We start from the raw sequence: 9,751 nt of genomic DNA on the forward strand, positions 1-9,751 counted from the left end.
TCTCTCCAAGGATGTTCGATCGGGTTCAAGTCCGGGCTCTGGCTAGGCCACTCAAGGACTTTCAGAGACTTGTTCTGAAGCCACTCCTGCGTTGTCTTGGCTGTGTGCTTAGGGTTGTTGGCCTGTTGGAAGGTGAACCTTCCAGTTTGAGGTCCTGAGCGATTAGGAGCAGGTTTTCATCAAATATCTCATACTTACGAACTCTTAGAAACATGTCGCTAGCTTCGGAGGACTCAAGCATTGTTAAGGACAACCAACCCAATCAACAAAACAAACCAAAATCAGGTTGGACAATTGGTATCAACGATGGAACCAAACCATCCCCTAGTAAGAGGGCGCGTGTGGCGAGTGGGGAGAGGTTTACAGATATTTACATTTACATTTAAGTCATTTAGCAGACGCTCTTATCCAGAGCGACTTACAAATTGGTGCATTCACCTTATAATATCCAGTGGAACAACCACTTTACAATAGTGCATCTAAATCTTTTAAGGGGGGGGGGGTTAGAAGGATGACTTTATCCTATCCCAGGTATTCCTTAAAGAGGTGGGGTTTCAGGTGTCTCCGGAAGGTGGTGATTGAAACGCATTTAGATGCATCTGTAAATGATGGGCAGATATGGATGTTGAATTGTTAAAATCCATCAATGAAAGGCTTGCCAAACTTGATATCTTGGATATATTATGAGAGGACATCAATGCATTATGTGCTAGTCTAGAATTTAGCCAACGTCAGATTGATGATCTAAGGAAAGAGAACGCGGAGCTGAAAGGTACTGTAGACTCTATTCATAGCAAGGTGGAGGTGGTACAAAGGGAGAACAAACAACTTAAAGAAACCTTGCTTGATGTACAGTGTCGATCAATGCGGGACAATCTAATATTTTCAGGGATACCGGAGAATGACAACAGCAGAAGCTGTGAGGACACAGTCCGAGATTTTATGTCAACTCAAATAAAACTGTTTTATTAATATTCATGGATATAGTCTACTTAGAAGGGACAGGAATAGGAATGGTGGGGGTGTAGCACTGTACATTCAGAATCAGATACCTTTTAAGACGAGGGAGGACCTTAATGTATGTCAAGTAGAGGCACTATGGGCTCAGGTACATCTGCCTCACCAGGCAGCCATATTGGTGGGATGTGTGTATAGACCTCCTAGCTCTAAGGTGTCCTATTTGGATGACTTATGCACTGGGTTTGACAATGCCACAGATCGCAACAGAGATGTATTTATCTTGGGTGATTTTAATATAAATTGGAAGGATCACAATAATTCGAATAGAACAAAATTGATGAGATATGCTGAGAACTGTGGTTTGAAACAAATGGTTAATGATACTACTAGATCATCAATTAAGTTGGGTCATCGTTCAGACACATGCATTGATCTGATTTTCTGTAATATACCATCGCAATGCTTAAAAGCCAGATCAATGCCAGTGGGCTGGACAGACCATAATATTGTGACCATAACCATGAACACCAAGGTTCCAAAGAAACCCCCTAGGATTGTGGTCAAGAGAAATTTTAAAACATTTAATTATGAGCCATTTCTAAATGATTTGGCTGCTGTACCCTGGGAGCTGATTTATCTAGAGGATGATTTAAATCACGCTACAGAATGTTTTATTGATTTGCTCACTGAGGTAATGGACCATCATGCCCCAGTAAGAAAGAGTACAGTTGGTGCTCGTCCATCTCCATGGATTGATGATGAACTGGGTGAGGCTTTTTCTCAAAGAAATATGTTAAAAGTCTTAGCAGCCAAATCAAAATCACAAATTGATGAACAGAATTATAGAACATTGCGTAATTATGCAGTTAAATTGAATCGAAGGAAAAAAAGTTATTTTTCAACAATGCTTTTATTGATTGTAAAAATGATTCTAAAAAGGTATGGAATACAGTTAAGGGTTTACTTGGTACATCTATCTCATGCCCATCTAGTGTGGAGGTGGACGGGAGAAAAATAACAAAACCAGTTGATATTGCCAATCATTTTGCAGAATTTTTCACGAAGAAAATTAATTTACTGAGCAACAATGTAAACATACATTCTTCCGAACAAGCTATTGTCCAATGGATTGATGATCATATTATGAGCAACAAGGTCTGCTCTTTTAGTCTGCAAACGGTGTCAGTGGAGGAGGTGTTAAACCTTTTGAAGTCATTACCTGATGGGAAATCTACAGGTTATGATCTTATGGACAATTTTTTGCTTCGCTGTGCTGCTCCCCAGATTGCAGTTCCACTGAGATACATATTTAATTGGTCACTGGAAAAGGGGATGTTTGCAAATGTATGGAAGCATGCGAAACTGTGTCCTATTCCGAAAGACTGCAAAGAACCCGCTACTCCTGCCAATAGTCGACCAATTAGTCTACTCCCTACACTCAGTAAGATATTGGAGGGTATTGTGAGTAGACAAATATGGGAGTACATGGAAAATAATGATCTGATTACAGCCAATCAGCATGCTTATCGCAAAAATCATTCCACTACCACTGCATTGGTTGACATGACTGACCAGTGGCTCAATGCTATGGATAATGGCAAGTTTGTGGGGGTACTATTTTTAGATTTCAGTGCAGCATTTGATTTAGTGGATCATGAAATAATTTTGACAAAATTAATGCATTATGGTTTTAAGGAGGTAGCATTGAATTGGGTACAGTCATATCTAACTGACAGGAAACAGTCCACCTATATCAATGGTTCATTTTCTTCCCCTCATGTGTTAAACTGTGGAATACCGCAGGGCAGCTGCCTTGGGCCACTTCTTTATTTAATATATACCAACGACCTTTCCTATGCCCTAGCTGAAACTCAAGCTACTATATTTGCAGATGATACTACAATTTATGCAGCAGGACAATCGGTTCAACAGGTACAGCAAGCTTTACAAGGAGATTTGGAGAATATCAGGGAGTGGGTTTGCCAGAATAAACTTGTTTTAAACACCAAGAAAACCAAAGTTATGTTGGTCTGTTCCACTAGGAAAAGGCCAAAACAGCATGGGATTCAATTAAGTATGGGAGGAGTACAAATTGAAGAAGTGGCAGAAACCAAACTATTAGGAGTGCAGCTAGACAACTGCTTATCATGGTCATCTCAAATAACTAACATATGTAAAAAAAAAAATTAAAACAGCATGTATAAATCAGAAGGATAGCTAAATATTTACCAGCAAAAATTCTTAAGCAAATAACACAAGCTTTAATTGAGAGTCAAGTGAACTACTGTTCTGTGGTCTGGGGAAATGCATCATCAAGTGAAGTTAGGAGGCTGCAGATTGCACAGAACAAAGCAGCAAGGATTGTTTTACGGTGGAGATATGGTTTTTCTGTTGCAGTCATACGCAATGTTCTTGGTTGGTCATCAATCGACAAGATAATTGAAAAAAACATGCTTATTTTATTTCATAATATACATAATTTAAAACGGCCAAGTACAATTCACAACGGTAATCAGTTGGTAAGAGACAGACATTCCGTAAATACTAGGAATAGATTGTCCACCATCTATGCGTTATCCAGACAGAAAAGAGAAATAGGCAAAAGAACATTTCGATTTAGAGCAATAAAGAAATGGAATAAATTAACTGAGCAAACCAGAAACCTTTCAATATATAAATTTAAACATTATTTTAAAACAATTTAAATATAATACACAGAAATGTTGTGGGATTACAGTAGATGAAGAATTCATATTTTTTAGATTGATTATTTATTTGTTTATTACGTTAGTATATTATGTATGTTTGTAATAGTGTGCTATATGTGAAAATGTGTTCGTATATACATTGTATTTTAATATTTAAGGACTCTTGGAAGATTTGTCCAAATGGAGACTAAAAGAGATCCAAATAAAATCAAAACAAAAAATAAAATCTCTCTGTACTTTGCTCTGTTCATCTTACCCTCGATTCTGACTAGTCTCCCAGTCCCTGCCACTGAAAAAACATCCCAACAGGATGATGCTGCCACCACCATGCTTCAATATAGGGATGTTGCTAGGTTTCCTCCAGAGGTGACGTTTGGAATTCAAGCCAAAGAGTTCAATCTTGGTTTCATCAGACCAGAAAATCTTGCTTCTTGAGTCCTTTTGTGAAACTCCAAGCAGGCTTTACTGAGGAGTGGCTTCCGTCTGGATACTCTACCATAATGGCCTGATTGGTGGAGTGCTGCAGAGATGGTTGTCCTTCCAGAAGGAAGGACCTCAAACTGGAAGGTTCACCTTCCAACAGGCCAACAACCCTAAGCACACAGCCAAGACAACGCAGGAGTGGCTTCAGAACAAGTCTCTGAAAGTCCTTGAGTGGCCTAGCCAGAGCCCGGACTGGAACCCGATCGAACATCCTTGGAGAGACCTGAAAATAGCTGTGCAGCAACACTCCCCATCCAACATGACATAGCTTGAGATGGTGTGCAGATAAGAATGGGAGAAACTCCCCAAATACATGTGTACCAAGCTAGTAGTACATGTGTACCAACCTTCCAGATAAGAATGGGAGAAACTCCCCAAATACATGTGTACCAAGCTAGTAGTACATGTGTACCAACCTTCCAGAAGGACAACCATCTCTGCATCTCCACAGAGGAACTCTGGAGCTCTGTCAGAGTGACCGTCGGGTTCTTGGTCACCTCCCTGACCAAGGCCTTTCTCCCCGATTGCTCAGTTTGGTTGGGCGGCCAGGTCTAGGAAGAGTCCTGGTGGTTCCAAACAGTTTCATTAAAGAATGATGGAAGTCACTGTGTTCTTCGGGACCTTCAAAGCTGCAGAAAATGTTTGGTACCCTTCCCCAGATCTGTGACTCGACACAATCCAGTCTCGGCGCTCGACGGACAATTCCTTCGAGCTCATGGCTTGGTTTTTGCTCTGACATGCACTGTCAACTGTGGGAACTTACATAGACAGGTGTGTGCCTTTCCAAATCATATCCAATCAATTGAATTTACCTCAGGTGGACTCCAATCATAGCTGTAGAAACGTCTCAATGATGATCAATGAAAACAGGATTCACCTGAACTCAATTTCGAGTCTCATAGCAAAGGGTCTGAATACTTATGTAAATATGATATTTCTGTGTTTTTTTTATGTCTAAACTCTGTTTTAGTGTTGTCAGTATGGGGTTACTGTGAGAAGATTGAGGATTTGTATTTTACTTAATCCATTTTAGAATAAGGCTGTAACATAACAAAATGTGAAAAAAGTCAAGGGGTCTGAATACTTTCTGAATGCACTGTACATTACATCCTTCCTCTTCAGGACATGGAGCCATTTCTTCAAAAGTTGTGGGTCCTTGGGTAGGCCGATGTTAGCTTACCGAGGAATTGTTGTTGGAGCCAATTCATACAGCCTGGCGCTATACAGTTTGTGTTTGAATTACTACTTGTTATTGTCATCTTCGTTGTCTACACCTAACCTCATTCTCTTTGATTCACTCTCTGCGCGTAAACTCAATACCACAGACAATTTGCTGATTCCTGCCAGTGACACACTGGAGTCAGTCATTACTATGGCAATAAAATGGCGCTGACCATAGCTCAAATAAACCTTGTTGACGATCAAAATACTAAATATAGAGATGTTTTTATGTTAAATGCACATGTTTAAGATTAGTGGACTGAATACATCTCTGTGTTTATATTTACTTCCTGAAGTGTTTCCATTCCCATTGAAGTGATGCTCTGTTTCTGTTATTTCTCATGGTTTTCTATTTGATGAGGAGGCCCTATTGGAATTTATTTCCCCAACTGAAGGCCTAGGTCCATTATTCACAGGTTCGCCAATGATTACATTGCTATTCTGTACCTACATGAATGTCAATCAAAACTTACTATGCAGTAAGGACAATGTAATAAAGTTTATATTCACCTTCACCCACCAGTGAACGGGCATTGTACTGGAGTTGTACTGTACTCAAAGTAGCATACAGATCAGATCAACTCCATGACCACCAGTAGGTTACTGTAGCAGTCTGTATCCACTAGGATGAGCTCTGTCTCCAATATTACAGTTTAACAGCCACAGAGACTGACTTGTAGTCATGTAATTTACAAGTTGAGTGTAGGGGTGGTTTTACAAGAGAGATTTTGTCAAAGACAGTATGAAGATAGGGTAAAACTGCTTCTTCAATAGAAATCCCGGGTAACACTTGTTGGCTAGTAAAGCTCAGGGTAGAGAAGCAAGTCGTCGGGTCGAATGGTCGTCTCACGCCGATCTGCGCATGTGCAGGCCGTCAACTCAAAGGCACTGCTTCGATATAAACTTGTTTTTGACGAAAATGAAAACGTGTCAGTTCATCACTTTCACGAGGTTGTTGTAATAACATATTCAACTACTTAAAAAAACTGTCTTGTCGAATTTTGTGCCTTTTGATTTCGAGAAAATGACCAACTAGGGAAGATTTTTTCACTTCTCTCATTGACTTCTCAAGCACCAAATCCCGGCCTGTTCTGTTCAGTCTGTTTCAGAAGCGTTCCTGGAAGTCTCGCGATGTTGCGCCTCTGGGTTTAGAAACTCTGTGATTTGGTCTATAAAACAGGGTGTAACACCCCGGTCTACATCTTGGCAGAGACACATATACGTATGTTGTATACCTGGTTCCTATTTTGAACATCTACGTGTACTTTTTGTCTTTTTGACATCCATCAGCTAACTTCGTTGATTTAAGGTAGGCTACTAACCCTTATTTCAACGGTAGACCTAAATGGTTGCTTAGCAAAACCTGTACTGTCCAATCATTAAAGCTATAATCCGTATTTGGTGAAACTGGCACGTCTGATTGTGATATTACAACAACGAAGAAGTTACTTCAAACAAAGAACACCGTTTTTTTCTCCATCGGACATCATTGCAAAGAAAATCCTACTGCTGGACGCTCCTCTCCTCCGTTTCATCACTGAAACAATATCAAAGGCGCTGGTGCTGTTTCACCAAATGTAGATTCTAACTTTAATTGATCTTTGAGAAATAACATTGTCCGTCCCTCCACTTATTGTGGTCTACAACTGAGGGATGGGGCTAGGGAAAGCCAGGACTGACAGTCCATGACATCTGCATTATAGTTTTAACCATGTTTTGAATCTACACATTGCTTTTTTACATTTACAAACAAATAAGCGTTTATTTCGCTTATTTTATTTCGATTATTTTGATAGCCGCAATGGCATCAAGTCTGTTAATCAACACTGGCATATTATTATCAGACTCCTCTTTAATTCCTGCCTTCCAGAATCCACCTTTATTCACCTATAGACGATCAATAAATCTATCAAACATATTGGTTCAATCAGATGTGGTCAGAGAGAGAAAGGAGACATTCATAAAAGGATGATTCCCCTGTAGATCTTGTAGCACCATAAGGAAATGTTCTAACGTTGTATGCCCTCAGACTTCTAGGACCTATGAGATAAAGTCATGTATAACTTTCACTACTAAAGGATTTATTTATATGTTAGTGTTCTTGTAATGAGAAATATTTTGGCTAAACATCTCGCGCCTTGAAAGTACGTCTTGGAGAACATAAATCCACGATTAAACGTCAAGACATCGCCTCGACATGAAAGATACTTTATAGAACACAATCATTCTATTAATGAATTGCGTTGCGTTGGGATCAAAAACGTTCATCCACCAAGTAGAGGTGACTGACAACAAATTACTCCAAAGAGTAGCCACGAGGATATATAAATTAAATTCTGTATCTCCACACGGTTTAAATGAAGAGTTAAATTTCCCCACATTTAGACTGCTATACAAGAACACTGTCCATATTAGACTTTGCATATAGTTTATGAATTGCCCAACATATTTCTTAATGTCCTTTGTGGTGGGCTATTTCATGAGTTGACATTATGTAACAGTGTAGGTTCCGTCCCTCTCTTCGCCCCAACCTGGGATCGACACCCACCGAAGCATCGTTCCCCATCGCGCCACAAAAGCCGCGGCCCTTGCGACACAAGGGGAAACCCTACTTCAGGTCTCAGAGAGAGTGACGTCACCGATTGAAATGCTATTAGCGCGCACCACCGCTAACTAACTAGCCATTTCATATCGGTTACATTTAGTGGGGCGATTTGATTTGTGAGTTGCCCATCATGCCCTCCCCCATACCCTATAATTCTGTATTTCTTTGTGATTGTAACTTGTATACAGGTAGACCAGAAAAGCCACATCCCTGATTGGCAGATGAGCGGCAACCCTGATTACAAGCACCTGCTGCTCATCGGTTCTTTACAAAATGCTGTTTTGAATTAGAATAAAGTTGTACCTAAACACCGAAGAAGGCTGTAAAGGTGAAACACTTGTGTATGCTATCCCTGATGCAGTGAAAATAATTTAAAACATTGAGTGATATTTATGCTATAATTTACTGAAACATTATTGTGACTTCAAAAGCACTTGAACAATCATGTCATATTTACACCTTCCCCAACTTGGAAAGAGATTCAGAGGAAGACAGCATGACTACTACTTTACACTCCCAGCGCCATTTCACTTGAACAGACAGATGAGAAAATAGATTTTCACCATCAATATTTTTTTTATTTCAAACCTTATTTAACTAGACAAGTCAATTAAGAATAAATTATTTACAAATGTTTATTTACAGTGTTTGTAGATTAGAAACACAGAGGCTGGTGGCAGTTATATTGTCTCAAGGTATTAAAAAAACATTAAAGTTAGCCTTGTTCGACCATCCTGTTTAGTCACGCTGGTGGGTCAGAGATGAGATGCATGTTTGATCACAAATACCGTAATAGCTTCTACTGAGCCTAAGAACACATTGAACAAAATGTAGTCGAAGCAGGCACACACACTTTCTTCAGGAAACAGTATCAAATATACAGTAAAAAATTACTGTTTTGAGAGCAAAAGCATTCACTGTCTGTTTTTGGTTATTTTCATATCTCATCTCTAAGAAAGTCAGACCAACAAGATCAACAAGAGAATGGGTGGAGATAAATCAAAAAACCGAGTGGATAAGGCAGAGAAAGACCTCGATCAAGCCAAAACGGGAAAAAAGAAAGTGAAGAAGGGAAAGACGACTGAAAACGATTACAACCAACTCCTTGCTAAGAACGTGAGACTGGAAACAGAACAAAAGATGGAAGAAGAACGAAGACAGGAGCTCGAGAAGGAAAGACTACAATTAATGGAACACAATAGACAGCGAGAGAAAGATGAAAGGACCAGGATTAAGCAGGAAAAAGAGATTGCAAAAGGAGATCAGAACACTGTATAAAAAAAGGGCATAAACTGGGGCATAAACTGTTTAATTTATCCACAAAATGTATTATTGAACAAAGCACACAATCATTGTAAACTTTTAATATCTACAATTGCACTGCCTGTTTTATTTTCCTCAAATGATGTGCTTAAAGGGATAGTTCACACAAATTACAGTGGTTTTATAACCCTGTTAGCAGTCTTTTGGTTTTGTTTACCTGGCTGCTGTCGCCAAATGCTTTTCAAAACCAATGCCTGTCAATATCTGAGAATCCTCTGTAACGTTGCAATAAATAGATTCTATTGATGCCTTGTTGTCCGATCTCTTCTGACACTTCACACCTGAGACAGAAAAATCCAGACAGTTTATTCAGGATGTATTTACATTCAACTCTTATAGGCCAGCATTCAATGCAAGGCATGCTTTATATAAAAAGTACATGTATCTTGACCAGAAGCAGTATGTTGGCCAGTAGCGTAATTAGGCCTGGGCTTGTTGTTGTTTTTGGTCC

The 9,751-nt window shown here is 39.5% G+C and overlaps 1 long non-coding RNA gene across 2 annotated transcripts; it reads left to right on the forward strand.

The window, feature by feature from the left end:
* Nucleotides 1-6,549: 6,549 nt before the first annotated feature.
* On the forward strand, nt 6,550-9,547 carry LOC106591345 (uncharacterized). 2 transcript variants are annotated; one of them, XR_001325276.3, is made up of 3 exons: nt 6,550-6,681; nt 8,166-8,305; nt 8,933-9,547. It is a non-coding gene; the product is annotated as an uncharacterized LOC106591345 (long non-coding RNA). The 2 variants fall into 2 exon arrangements; XR_001325277.3 differs by having other exon boundaries at nt 8,937-9,547.
* The last annotated feature ends 204 nt before the right edge of the window (nt 9,548-9,751 follow it).

This window comes from Salmo salar, chromosome 04 (assembly GCF_965601325.2).
Source record: "Salmo salar chromosome 04, fSalSal1, whole genome shotgun sequence".
In the NCBI taxonomy this organism is placed as follows: Eukaryota; Metazoa; Chordata; class Actinopteri; order Salmoniformes; family Salmonidae; genus Salmo; species Salmo salar.